We start from the raw sequence: 15,216 nt of genomic DNA on the forward strand, positions 1-15,216 counted from the left end.
CTTCACAGGAAATCTATAGTTTATGTTTGTTCATTTATTCAGTAAGTGCCTGTCCTATATGTAAAATATAGTACTTGATGTCATTAAAAGATGCTTGTGCAAACAGATGAGATACCCTCAGTCTTGGGGGAGTTAGCAGTCCATTAAGAGATAAGAGCAATACACAGATAACAGGTTCCGGATAGCTCATGGTCATTCAAGAGGAGGTATAGAAAAGTGCCTTAGTGATAGTTCTTGAGGAAATTTGAGTATGCTTGTAGGCCAGGTGGAAGGAACCACTGGAGAGAAAGAGACTGAAGAAAGGAAAAAGAATTGACGGAACCAAGGTAAGGGAGAGGGGCCAGGATCAGAAGTACAGAATGGAGGATTAACTTTGAAAATGGGAAAAGGTATATCCCTTTTTCTAAAATTGGGGAAAAGAAGGTCAGATTAAACAATGACAGAAAATTGAGGTAGAAAGGAGAAGGAAAATAAGGAATAATTCACATTAGATTGCTTCATTTTTCCCATTTCTTATTTAAGTAGTTGAGGTGGTCATCTGAGAGGAAGGCAGGGGTAACAGTAATAATAAGGGCAGCACTTACCGGTTGTTGAACTCTTACAGTATGTGCACAGCTAGCCACTTTATTATATGCTTTATGTCGTAATTATGAAAGTACTCCTGTAAGGTAAATAGTGTTATGCCTATTTTACAGATAAGAGGACTAAATTCATAACTGTTTAGTAATTTGTGATGGCAAAGACCATGAGCCTTTCATTATCTCACACTGCCTCAAAGATGAATGAAATGGATTTGCTAGTTTGAGTAGAGTGAATGAGTTTTGACATAGTTACCTTTAAGGAATTGATTAAAATAAATAAATAAGGATTAACGAGCTTTTTGAGGGTCAGGCTCAGATTAAAGAAAACAAATGTGTGGCTTGTCTAGCCAGAGGGGTTATATGACCTTTCCGTAGCCTAGCTCAAGAAGTCCAGCATCACGAGTGAGAAAAATGGAAGATGAGACAATTTTGCCAAAATATCTTCTCAACAAAATAACCATGTAGATAAGAGGGAGTGGTAATGATAGTTCTTGTAACATAGTTTTTGCACAAGGATGCTTTCCCCAGGGGAAGCAATAATTCTCCATTTCTTCCTCCTCCTAGCCCTTGGTAACCTCTAATCTATTTTCTTTCTCTATGAATTTGCCTATTCTAGATACTCTTTGTAAGTAGAATCCTACAATATTTTTCCTTTTGTGTCTGACTTATTTCACTTAGCATATTTTCAGGGTTCGTCTGTGTTATAGTATGTATAGCTGAAGAATATTCGATTGTATGGATATGCCATTTTGTTTATACATTCATCTGTTGATGGACACTTGGGTTGTTTCCACCTTTTAGCTATTGTGAATAAAAGTACAATGAACATTGGTGCACAAGATCTTGGAGTCCCTGTTTTCAGTTCTTTAGGGTATGTAACTAATGGTGAATTGCTGGATAAAACAGCACAAATTTATTATCTTATAGCTCTGGAGGTCAGAAGTCCTAAAATTAGGGTGTTGGAAGGGCTGTTTCCCTTCTGGAGGCTCTGTGGAGAATCCATTTCCTTTCCTTTTCTAGCTTCTATAGGCCACCTGCATTTCTTGGTTTATGGCTTCTTCCTCCATCTTCAAAGCCAGAAGTATCATAGCTTCAAGTTTGTCTATTTGTCTCTCTTTCTCTCTGACCGCTGCTTCCATCATCGCATCTTCTCTGACTCTCCTGCTTCCCTATTTCTCTTAGAAGAGCCATTGTGATTCTTGGTCCACTCAGATAATCGAGGATAACCTTCCCATCTCGAGACCCTTGACTTCATCAGATCTGCAGATGGTCGAGGGTAACCTTCCCATCTCGAGACCCTTGACTTCATCAGATCTGCAGATGGTCGAGGGTAACCTTCCCATCTCGAGACCCTTGACCTCATCGGATCTGCGGATGATCGAGGGTGACCTTCCCATCTCAAGACCCTTGACTTCATCGGATCTGCAGATGATCGAGGGGAACCTTCCCATCTCGAGACCCTTGACTTCATCAGATCTGCAGAATCCACTTTGCTGTGTAAGCAGCGTCTGGGGATTAGGGTGTGGACATCTGTGAGTGGCTGTTGGTCTGCCCACCACAGTAGTTTATCCTAAATTAAATCTGATTAGCTGTATTATAGGTGACAGTTGGAAAGGTAAAGAAGTTGTATAAGGTTTTATAAACGTTGACAGGAAAAACCAAAGCATTTTTTTTTATATAAAGAAATATTGGACAAATATTAAAGTCTTGCTCCTTTTACTCAAAGGGCAGATTTCTTTCGTCAGTACGCCTGACAAAATGGTCGTCTGCCCTGTGCCTAGGCTCGTCCACTGACAGGGAAGAGTAGTTTTTGATCCATCATATTCTGTTGTACAACTCTGTTATCTATATTCTTTTGAAGTCTGCCCTTAGGAGTAACACAGATCAGAATAATTTTCCTCATCTTTTAAAATATGAAAACTCTTATGGAAGTCATTGCCCTATTCTAAGTCTTCTCCACCTATTTGACGTTTATTATAAAGTAATAGTTTATACTATTATAGTAGTGGTTATCGTTAATTAAGTATTTACTAGACATATTAAACACTTTGTATAGATTATCTCATTTGATCCTTATAACAACTATATGAGGCACTATTTTCCTTTTTGTTTTGTTTTCTGTTTCTGTTTTTTTATTTTTTTTGCTGAGGAAGATTTGCCCTGAGCTAACATCTGTGCCAGTCTTCCTCTTATTTTGTATGTGGGTCACCACCACAGCATGGTCACAGATGAGTGGTGAGATCTGCACCTGGGAACTCAACCCGGGCCGTCAAAGCAGAGCATGCCAAACTTAACCACTAGACCACGGGACCAGCCCCACTATTTTCCTTTTGTAGATCAGAGAATTGAGGCTCAGAGATGTTTAGTCACTTGACAAAAGTCACGCATATCTATAAAAGTGAGCAGAGCCATCTCTTATCTTTGGGTTGTGCGCCTTATGTTTTGTCTCCAGTGTGCAAGGTACTGTACTGCACTCAGTAGGATCACTAAAGTTGAAAAAATATTGATTTTGTTCTCAAGAAATTTATCTGATAGAGAAAATATGTATGAAAATGTAATAGAAGATTCATAAGAAGAATACACGAGTCCATGAGAATTCAGTGTAGGGAGACATTGTTTCTAGCTGGGAGGATCAGGGAAGACTTTGAAGAAGATGGTGCTTAAGCTGGACCTTGCAGTTGGGTAGGCAGTGTACGTTCAACATGAAGAAACAGTAAAAGCTAAGGTAGGAGGAAGAAGTCTGTACTAACGGTCTCTAATTCCTTCAGATTCTTTCTGTCACGTCGTGTGACTTCTAGATCCTTCATCATTTAGTCGTCCTCGGAATTACTCAGTGTTCTTGTTCTGCAGACTTCAGTGCAGGCGTTACATTACCATTGGCTTGTTATAATTATTTTTTATAATTAATGAAGGTAGAAATGACATTAGATTTAAAATTTTTAAATGTAAAGTGTTATTTTTTCTGATAATATTTAATTGTTTTAAATATTAAAACTTATTTTAAAGCAGCTGACTCACCTGTTAGTTCCTTGTTTTTTGGTCAGTTGTCTGTGAGTCTTTTCACCGGAATTATGATAGAGGTAAGGCTCCCCTCTCCTGTCCTTGTTCACTTGATTTTTCATTCAGATGATTTTTTTCCCAGGATAATTTCAAGATCTTTCTGGCAACTGAATGGGCCAAACGAATTTATTAATGCAACCTAATACACATTTATGAAGTAGCATTCCAAGAGTATTGCTATCAGAAATTCCTGCCACCAGTGATGTAGTAGTTCTGTGGGATTTGTTAGTGCCATGGCTGATAGTAGGAAATTATGCATATTTGTAAGAGGGCATGATCACACATCATTTTCTCCAAGGCGAAGAGAAAGGATCATGAAAGACCAGGGAAGACGCCTGCTCTTCCCCATGGTAGCTGGAGAATCTTGATGTCTTGAACCAGCGCTAGTTTTGGAAAACATTTCCAGTTAAAATACCAGTGTCTTCAGGAGAAACATCAGAAATTCACTGAGGAACAGACCTCACGTAAAGTTCTCATCAAAACAGAGGGGAGCAATTGCAGAGTTCACACTCCGAAGGCCTGTTTTCTCTTTGAACTTATGTTTGTCCAAGGGCTATTTCTACTGTTCTTATTGCTTTTATTATTATTATTTTAAATTTATTACATAATTTACTGTGTAGACTACATTCTGCACTGGCCAGAGTGCTCTTATAATCCCGAGGGTGGAAATGCTGTTACTGATTTTTCCTGGAGCTCCTTTGTGGTGAAGTGTTAAAGCCACAGGTCATGGAACCTGGCTGGAGCACTTCTAGAGAGTGTCAGGAGCACAGTGGAGGATGTGTTACTCTGTTCTTGGTAGTCGAGAAGCAAAAGGCAAACACCTCTGTGAAAGGTGGATCCTCCTCTAGGGTTTATTTGATGGATGTCGGTTACAGGATATGACTTCGAAGAGATTCTGACCACTGTGTATTAACAAACGTGCCCTCACCCTGCCCACTGGTGCCTGTAGGGATTGGGGGAGGCGGTGTATGGGGCAGGACGCTGTAATTAGTGAACATGTGAGAATTCTAAGTGGAACGTGAATTAAGATTACACTGTTGTTAAATGAGTGAGGGAGCAGTTGATCCTTTTGCCGAGAGAAAACCCGGTAGTAAATTTGGAATTTTAAAGGTAGTATCCATTTCATTTTTATTCATTACCAGTAGAAATTTGGAACATTAATAAGAGGATTTGTTTCTAAAGGGCTGCTTTAGGCACAGATTATGAGACTGTCTATAATTTTCTTCCTTCTCCCTTAGAGGGCAGTTCAGTTTCCTCTCATGTCACTTTTTTGTGACTTTTTTTCTCCTAACAAGTATAAAAGAATTTTCCAGCCATATTATAATTTACATCTTGCTTGAAGGAAAAAAACCCAGACTCCATTACTCTTTCAATTAGAGCCGTTATTTGGCATCCTGGCTTAGAGCTCTGACAGTGGAAACTAGGGGTCAGATTTAATGAGCATTTGGGGGAGGAGGAGAAGAGATTGAGGGGGGAGTACAAAAAGCAAGGAAAGGGAGTAATCCAAAATGAATACCTGCATTTGGCTTGGGACCAAGGTAGCTGCTGTGCCGTTCTCTGAGCAGGGCTGCTGAGGGGTAGGAGGCTTGACAATGAGGTGATGCAGCCAGTTCTGAAAATGTTGCATTTGGGTTGCCTTGTGGTACTTGCAGGTGCAGAAGTGAGCAATCGAAGAGAGAGATAAGTTCCTAAGGAAAGAAATCTGGCTGCTTACATAGGTCTGGAAGTACTTGGCAGGGGGATACTGCTGGGAAAGGAGTAGAATAAGCCGAGAATAGGAGTATGGACAAAGTTCTTCTGTAACATTGAAAGTGCTGATAGGAAGAAGAGCCCATGAAGTAGCCCAGCACTGTCCAGCAGGGTGGCCACAGGCCACAGGGGCTATTAAAATTAAATTAAAAATTCAGTATGCCACACTTCTAGCTCACAGTAGCTGCACATGGTTAGTGGCTACCATATTCGATAGCACATATATATAAACTTTCCGTCATTGTAGGAATTTGCAAGGACAGTGCTAAAGTAGATTAAGAAAGAGCAACCATGGAGATCGGAAGTGAACCAGACAGTGAAGTTCATGGAGTTAGTATTCAGTGTGGTCAAGTCCTACAGAGAGGAAAAGACGTAGGAAGCTTAAAAGGTGACCTTTGGATTTGACAGTTAGTAGTAACTAGGGACCTTTTAAAAGGTTTTAGGTGAGGGTAGGGAAAGAAATTGCTGTGGATAGAGATGGGAATGGTTGAGGAAAGGGAGTGATAAATGTAGGTGACTCCTTTTAATGGAGGCTGTATGTCATAGTGGTCAAGAGCTCAGGCCCTGGGACCAAACACCTGGATTAAGATCCTGGTTCTTTCACTTACTAGTTATGTTACCTTGGGCAAACGCTTGCTTTCTGTGCCACAGTTTCTTAGCTGTAAGGTGGAGATAATAATAATCCATTGCATAGAATTGACATTTACATTAAAGCAAGTAGTTGTGTGACTCACATTATTGGGTGAGTGCTCAATAATTGTTAGTGTTTATTATGAGTATTGTGGTGATGATATATTAAATAAAGGGAAGGAAAGAATGAAAAAGAAGGTGAAGTATGTTTATATGCTAAGGAGTTGGAGGGAAGTGGTAATGAAAGGATGGATGATTCAGGAATCAAAGTTCCGAAGGAGAAAGGAGGTTAGGAGGCAGAAGAAAGGTGGAGCACAGTACATGTTTGGTAAATTTTTCTTTGCCAACAAAAATGTTAATATGACATTAGACTTTTAGAATAAGGACTTTCTTTCTGGTTTTCTTGGTCCTCAAAGTATTCTCTTTATGTGACATATTTAAATTATTTGAAGAAGACTTGGTCTCAATAGCTGGTAGGTCACAAGTCATTCATTTTTCTACAATTAAGAATAAAGTTAATAAAAATCTGTTTTAATAGTACCTTTCATCCAGATAGACTTAACAATTCAACAAACATTAACCTTTATAGAAATCTTGTTAGGCATGACCGATGTGTAGTCATCTACAAGGTAATATATAAAAGCAATTAAGAACATAGACTATTACTTAGGAAATGAAGAATATATAGTGCAAAAGCAATGGAAATTGTTTGCAGATATGCAATAATCACTGATCCTGTAAATGATCTATAGCATCTATTCTCATTATGCTTCTTGGTTGTGTAGTAACATAGACCTTTTCTATAACTTAAGTGATTCTCTTTCTAGATTTCCATTATCCCAGATTCCTCCCATTTTGTGGTGACTCACTGGGAAGAAACCACCTACACACACACACATACATTAAATAATGAGCAGAAGCTGAGTTTTCCTTGAAGATCTTTTAGCTGTTATTTATGTTAATTATGCCTCGTAAGAAAGGTTGCCTGACTTGCCATGAATTTCATGTGGAATTTGTGCTTGCTTGTCAAGGTAATGTAGTGACAGGCACAGATGTTGTCATTATTTCCTGTATGGCATCTGAAATTTAGGCTATTGTTGGTAAATTTCACTTTGACTGCCTTAAATTTACTGACAAATAGAAATCTGTGAAAAATATACTTTTTTTCTTTATTCTATAGGTTTAATTGAAATAGTGGTATATAATATGATTTTTACAGATTAAAATGTAGTACAGTATTATCCAAAATATAGCTGGTGAGTGATGAAAAATAGCTTTCTCAAACTCCATGCTCCAACAAACTCCATGGTCCACAACTCTCTTGGGCCCTCATTCAAGAAGTTCTTACTCTTGTTTTCATACGCAATCCCACCAGGGGTGGATCTCACATTACTTGCCCTACAGCAGAGTATAAGTAGCCATTTAGGTAGGTGAGGTTGGCTGCTATAGGCAGGTGAACTGATGGGATAGTAAGATTTGTACTGTCAGATTTGCCCTAGAGCTGCAGATTTGTTTTTGTTTAATTGAGGTAAAATGCATGTAATGTAAAATTAGCCATTTAAAGTGAACAGTGCAGTGGCGTTTGGTACGTTCATAGTATTGTGCAACCACCGCTTTTATCTAGTTCTAAAATGTTTTCATCAACCCAGAAGGAACGCTTGTACCCATTAAGCAGCTGTTCTCCATTTTCCCCTCCTCCTAACCCCTGACAGCTGTCAATCTGTGTTCTGTCTCTATGGAATTACCTATTCTGGGTACTTCATGTAGTGGAATCATACAGTACGTGACCTTTTGTGTCTGGCTCCCTTCACTTAGCACAATGTTTTTGAGGCTCATCCGTGGTGTAGCTTTTATCAGTACTTTATTCCTTTTTATGGCTGAATAATATTCTATTGTATTTATAGATATCTGTGGGGGATTGGTTCCAGGACCCCTGCAGATGCTAAAATCCATGAATGGACTGAGAACGACAAACACCAGATAATTTCACTCATGTGGAATATAACAAACACATGGACAAAGAAAACAGTCCAGTGGTTACCAGGGGAAGGGGGGTGGGGGTGGGCACAGGGGGTGAAGGGGAGCACTTGTGTGGTGACAGTCAAGAAATAATGCACAAGTGAAATCTCACATCAATGTAAACTATTATGGACTCAATAAAGAGAAAAAAAATACAAAAAAAAAAGAATTGTCTATATCAGTGTTTCTGAAGTCATTTATTTACCTCCTTTGTGATATTTTGCCTTGTGTATCACCCATATTGTGATTTTTTTGAAAAAGTGCACTGTTCTAAACAATTGTTTATTCAAAAACACTTTTTATCAGGAAAAAAATATCCATGGATGCTAACGTCCCTTGTGTGAAAAGGCATACCCTTGCATATAACCTACACACATCCTCCTGTGTTATGCTTTAAATCATCTCTAGTTTACTTGTAATATCTAATACAGTGTAAATGCTAAGTAAACGGTTGTTGTACTGTGTGGTTTACAGAATACAGACGAGAAGACAGTCTGTGCGTGCTCAGCACACACACAACCGTGGTAGGCCTTTTGATCCAGGGTTGACTGACTCCATGGACGTGGAGCGCGCTAACGCAGAGGGCTGACTGTGTAGACCGCAGCTGGTTTCTCCAGCCGTCTGTTGATGGGCATTTGGGTGGTTTCCCCTTTTGGCTGTTGTGACTAGAGCTGCTGTGAACGTTCATGACCAAGGATTTGAGTATCTGTTTGCAGTTCTTTTGGGTGTATCCCTAGCAGTGGAATAGATGGATCATACAGTAATTCTAGGTTTAACTTTTGGAAGAACCACCAAACTCTTTTCCGCAGCAGCAGAGCCGTTTTACATTTCCACAATCAATTCTTCCAATTTCTCCTCATCCTTGCCAACACTTGTTGTTGTTTTTAACCATCCGGCTGTTAGGATGTTATAGCCATCCTAATGGGTTGAATAATATACTTTTGAAGTAGCAACTCTGCACTCATTTTTCCTCAGAAAATAATATTAGAAACTGAATCTTTTCTGTTTTTTACAACAGTGTCTTTGTGCATCTCGCTCTGTATTATGATCAGAATGTCTTGTAATAATAAGATGAGCAGTGGATAGTAATGAAATGTGTTTACATCTGAACCATTAGATTTTCACTTGCTTACCTTGGTGGTTCAGGCCTCAGTCTAACCCCAGACCACCTTCATAACTTCGTCTCCCCCTCTTCTTAGCCACATTTGAGCTCTCACAGCACTTTGTACCTTTCTTAGAGCAAATACCATGTTGTGCCTTGCTTTGCTTGCGGGCAGTGACAGTAACTTACTCTTGTTTGTGTTCTACCTTCCACTGTCTTTTTGTGGATAACTTTTTTATAGTACTCGTCTTTAACATTATAATTATTTTCTTGTCTGTCACCCATACCTAACTGTGAACAACTTATGGTCTAGGAACATGACTTGTTTATCTTTGTAAACCAAGTGCCTAACAGAGTATCTAAAATTGTTAGTTTGGATTTGTGGATTTTATTTTTTATCTTGCACATGGTGTCTTCCACTTCTGGTATAGAAGTTCTTGACATTTTCCTCCCCCACCCAGCCGTTTCCAGTTAATTCCATCTCACTCTCTTAAGATTCAACTGAAATGTCACCTCCAGGAAGTTTTCCCTGACGTTCCCTGCTCCCTTCCCCCTGAATCTTCTGTCTGTTCTAGTCATAACCTATGCGTGTCCTTTGTTGAAACAAACCACAGCCCTTACCTGTGCACCCCACCAGACTCCCTATCCCCCTTTTCTCTTTATTTTTCCATAGCATATATTTGTATCTAATATTCAGTATTTTTCATTTTTATTGTGTATTTCCCCACACTAGAGTGTGAGCTCTGTGAAGACATGATTTCTGTCTCTCTTCGTCACTATTGTATCTCTTACATCTAGAACAATGCCTGCCACATAGATGCTCGGTAAGTGTTTCTTTAATGAGTGAATGAACAGGTTTGAGAACACTGAAGAGCAAGGACTATGTTGCTTTCATCTTTATAACCTCAACACCTGGCACATCGATGCTCAATAAATGTTGAATGAAGCATTTATTCTTATAGCAGGATCTTTTTTCTATATGATATTTCTTGGTTCTCTTTTGTTGTTGTTTATACCTAAATAATTATATAAAAATAGAAAATGCACATAAGCAAAAAGGATTGTCTCACTGCAAATAGGAGATGATGCGGTCTTAAGTTTTGTGTGTACAGGCATAACTAAAGGTTTGTCAAAAGCTATTTCCTGTAAAAGTAAACCCATTCATTCAAAAGGAGGCATTTTTTTTGAATTGTAGAGATGGACAGTCTTGTTAGGTCAAGAAGTTAATGACAGGAAACAGCTGAGTAATCCCTCTGTCCCTATTTCAAAGTAGTCGTTCATTATTAGAATAGATAATAAAGGGAGTATAGAGCTTCAGATGGGCTGGATTCGTAAGAGGAAATCACATACACTGCAAGTTAGATTCATTCCCAGTTTAATTAGCCAATGATGCTAAATGTTATTGGAAGCAAAGTAGCCTCAGAACAGGTGGAGTATGTCTAATGTGGCTTCCCTTGCTCTCCACATTCTTAATTGGTGGAAATGAGGGCAGGCAGCTGCTATGACACTGTCCATACTAGTAGGGTCTTATGAGATCTGACAGTAAAAAGGGCTTCTTGCCTTGTTATGTATTCAGGGTTTAGGTCTCCATTCAGAATACGTCATCTTTGAGTCTCTGTTGAAAACAGGGAATATTTACAAATATTTTCTAGGATTCCAGCAAACTCAGTTCTCTGCAAGCAGTTTTCCTTACTCTGATTTAGTTCTGGTTTTTGATGAGTGATTCTGATACTGGGTCTGAGACCCACAGCAGCAAATCCATTTCCTTGCATTGAGGAAAAGAATCTGAGGCCACTGACATTAGAGAAAAAAGGTTTTTTTCGTGTTTAAAGTATCACAGTTATCTTTAGATACAACTAGATCCTGACGAGATTACCAAACTGTAATGCTATTATGAGTTTTAATTTCTGGCCTCAAAGGCTTGATCTGTTTGGAAAATATTAATGTTATCTCTTAAGGATTAAATGTCCTTACTTAAGAAAAACTAGGTGGTACAGGAGTTCAGATTTGAGAAGGATTGTTTATACTTAGGTTGGCCCTTAAAGTTTTCCTAAAGGAAGTAGAGTCTCAGCTGAATGTTGACTCTAGGACTTTCAGAATAGAGAAGATGGCGGAGGGGTCTGCATGCTGATCCCGTTGTGAGGATGTCATCTTCAGCTTTCTCTCTGACTCCTCCTTCCTCCCCCCTTCCTGTCCTTCCTTAGTATGTATGTTTCCTCTCCCGTTTACACATTTTAAAATTAATGTTCACAGGGCGTAGATTTCCATTCTCATTTATGGAGAAACGATAGCAGGAGTAGGGTAGATGAGAAGACTCTCCTCCCCCAGCAGACGTACTTCGGGACAGCGCTGAAACAGCAGAGGTCAGTGTCCTTTAGAGACACACGGCTTTGGACACTGACCACTTTAGAGACAACACTGAAGGATAAACTGAAAGGAAGCTCATTTTAGGAAAAGTGAAACTGAACAAAAACTGAAGCTGTTATCACTAATTGTAACACTCATGGTAGAGAATTTGAAAAGTACTATTGATGTATCTACTATTAACATTTTGATGTGTTCCCTATTTCGAGACTTTTTTTGGTCAAAAGTTGTCTTTATTGGGGCTGGCCCCGTGGCCGAGTGGTTAAGTTTGCGCGCTCCGCTGCAGGTGGCCCAGTGTTTCGTTGGTTCGAATCCTGGGTGTGGACATGGCACTGCTCATCAAACCACGCTGAGGCAGCGTCCCACATGCCACAACTAGAAGGACCCACAACGAAGAATATACAACTATGTACTGGGGGGCTTTGGGGAGAAAAAGAAAAAAATAAAATCTTTAAAAAAAAAAAAAGTTGTCTTTATTTAATGTGGCAATATTTCTCATGAGCTATAAAATTTGATCCATTTAAAAATTTTAATTTTATTGTAAAATAAATATAACGAGTAACAAACTGTGAAGTAGAAACCAGAGGCTTAGATTTCTTGTACCTCATCACCTGCTATCTCTTTCTGAGCCTGACCTTGGCTGTGATTGTTGGTTAGTCACTTAGTTAATATTCTTTGCTAATAAGTGTTGAATTGGGCTCTTTGGTCATAGGATGGTCTAGAAGAAAGAGTAATGGGAAGAGTGTCAAGGGATTTTGAATTTCAGTCTGGGCTCCGTTACTGTCCAGCTCAGTTATGTCATTTCAGTGGAAGTATTGCTGTATGTTTTTTGTTTTTCTCATTTGCAAATCAAGGATGTTGATTAGTTCTTTTTGATGGTCACTGTCAGTTTTGCCTTTTCCAAAGTGTTATAAAAATGGGACCATTCAGATGCTAGCTTCTTTCACTCAGCATAGTGTGTTTGCAGTTTGTCCCTGTTGTCTGTATTGTAGCTCAATTTTATCTCTTTTCCTCCCTCCCACAAACTATTGGAGGGAGAAGTACCAAATTTATTGCAGTAGTAAATACAAGGTACAGATTACTGCTTTTGGGTTCCAGAGGTAGGAAACATAAAGGAAGGTAGCATTTAAGCTGTGACTGAAAGGAGTTTAAAAGTTTGAAACCTGTGCAATGCTGGGTAGTATAAACTATTCTTAAGAGAGGAGACCTTTGTGTATTTGATCCTTGACTGCTGGCTATAAGGAGAGAAACAGAACTTCCTGGGAGATGAGGACTCCCCTGTTCTTGAATTCCATGTAAATTCGACTCTCCAAGCTGGGCCTTCACTTAGCGTGCTGGTGCTGTCTTGGATTCTCCTCTAATTGACTTTGTCACATTCCTCATTACATGTTCCCAAACCTTTTCTCTTGTCCAGAACTTTTCTGTCTTATTTCTGTTTTGCTGTTTTTGTTTTTGATTACTGAGGAAGTTCTGCCTACCTGATTTGAGCCCCACCATCTCCCTCCTCAATGCTTTACATTTTTTTCTGTTTTCACCACCATCTCCTTTTCTTTTTCAACTAAGAAAGAAGTACCTTCTTTGCCATTTATAATCCTCTACTTCTCACTCTTAATTCTGTCTCTTCCCGTTTTCTTCAGGTTCCTGCCTCATCTTTTACTCTCCTCTTGTTCTTATGTCTTCAGAGCTCTGTCCGCATAGACTCTTTCCTTTCAGTCTTTTAGCGTGCTCAGGTTTATCGGCCTATAAACCTTTCCCTCCACCCCATCTGCCCCTTTGAGCCACCATCCTCTCATGCTGCCCCCACTACCAGACCTACTAAAGGAATGAGCCCCACTCACAACCTTGGCTGCATTACCACCTGCATTTTCCTTTGGTCTTGGCAGTCGGGATGTGGCCCTAAAGTTTTACTGCACCTATTTTGTCATTGTCAGTGTTTTTCTTTTACCATTTTAATGTAAATGTAATCATTGTAAAAACCTGTGTGTAAACATATATATATGGTTTAAATACTCATGTGCCTACAACTCTGGCCGTGAAATAGAATGTTACCATGTCCCAGAAGGCCACTGTAGGTCTCCCCTGGTCCTGTTCCAGTTTTCTACCACAGAGATAACCATCATCCTGGATTTAGTGTTGATGGTCACATTGCTTTTCTTTCCAAATTTTTTTCGTCTGTGTATTTATTATTATCCTCAAGTAATACATTACTTAGATTCACCTGTTTCCATTATGTCAACGTAATCATATATATATTCTGTGGTGGATTTCTTTTGCTCAACAGTATGTTTTTGAGATTCATCCAAGTTAGTGCACACATTCATAATTCATTTTCACTGGATATAATATCCCATTATGTGAATATATCACAATTTTTCTATCCATTCTGTTATCAATAGACATTTGGGCTATTTTTAGGCTTTTGCTATTTAAAACATTACTGCTGTAAATAATTTTGTACTTATCTCTTGATGCATGTGTGTGAAAAAGTCTCCAGCATGTCTCCTTAATAGTGTAATCCCTGAACTGTTTCCACTGTTACTCAGTACTGCCAGCCGGTTTTCCAAAGCACTTGTACTGGTTTATGCTGCTACCAACAGCAGACAAGACACAGCCTTGCCAAAACTTGATATTAACCAACTTTGTAATTTTAATCAATTTAGTGGGTGTCAAATTGGATCTCGTTGGGGTTTTAATTTGCATTTCCCTAGTTTTCAAGGAGGTGGACCATATTTTCTTGTGTTTGTGGTCCATTTACATTTCTTCTTTTGTGAAATTTTTATTCATTTCTTTTTTCTATTGGGTTGACTTTTGTCGATTCATAGTTCTTTGTGTGTTCTTAATACTAGTCCTTTGTTGTTTGTATGTATTGGAAACATTTTCTTTGTTTCGTTCACTTTATGAAGTCCTTTGATGAACAAAGCTTTTAATTTTAAAGTAGTTAAATTTATGTCTTTTCATTTTAGGGGAGTCTTGATAAAGAAATCCTTCTTTTTCCCAAGGTTATAATGATATTTTCTTACGTTGTCTTCTAAAAACGTAATAGTTTTGCACTTCACATTCAGGCCTTTAATCCTGAAATTTTCTTTCTTCTTTATTTTTTTTGTATGATATGAATTGATCTGATTTCATTTTTTCCCCCAAATGGATACCCAATTATCCATTTGTTGGAAACTCCATCCTTTCTTCACTGATTTGCAGTAACATCTCTGTCACATTTCAAGTGTCCAAAGATATTTGTGGCCCTGTTTCCAGACTCTCCACTCTGGTCTGTTTGTTTATCCCTGTGCTAATATCACACTGTTCTGATTATTATTGCTCTACAATAAATCTTGATATCTTGATAGTGCAAGTCCCGCTACTTTGTTCTTTTTAAAGAGCATCTTGGCCCTTTGCCTTTCTGTTTAAATTTTAGAGTCAGCCATCGTTTATATACCCCCTACCCTGAGAAAGAATTTAAAAAAAAGGTAAAGAAAATAACCTGTTGAGATTTTGATGGGAAATTGCCTTGAATCCATAGATCAGTTTGAAAGAACTGATAATTTTTACAATGCTGAGTCTTCCAATAAGCGAGCATTTATTTCTCTTCTTTATTAATTTTTAAATAAAGTTTTATAATTTTCTGCTTAAATAGGACTTGCTATAGTTTGATAGATTTATTCCTAGGACTTTATGTTTTCGTAGTGTTATGAATAAAATTGTTCAAAACTTTTT

At 38.6% G+C, this 15,216-nt stretch overlaps 1 protein-coding gene across 7 annotated transcripts in view; it reads left to right on the plus strand.

The window, feature by feature from the left end:
* POU2F1 (POU class 2 homeobox 1) overlaps positions 1–15,216 on the plus strand; it is a 168,535-nt gene that overhangs the window by 93,200 nt on the left and 60,119 nt on the right. The window lies entirely within an intron of this gene.

Source organism: Equus przewalskii, chromosome 23 (genome assembly GCF_037783145.1).
Source record: "Equus przewalskii isolate Varuska chromosome 23, EquPr2, whole genome shotgun sequence".
Lineage (NCBI taxonomy): Eukaryota > Metazoa > Chordata > Mammalia > Perissodactyla > Equidae > Equus > Equus przewalskii.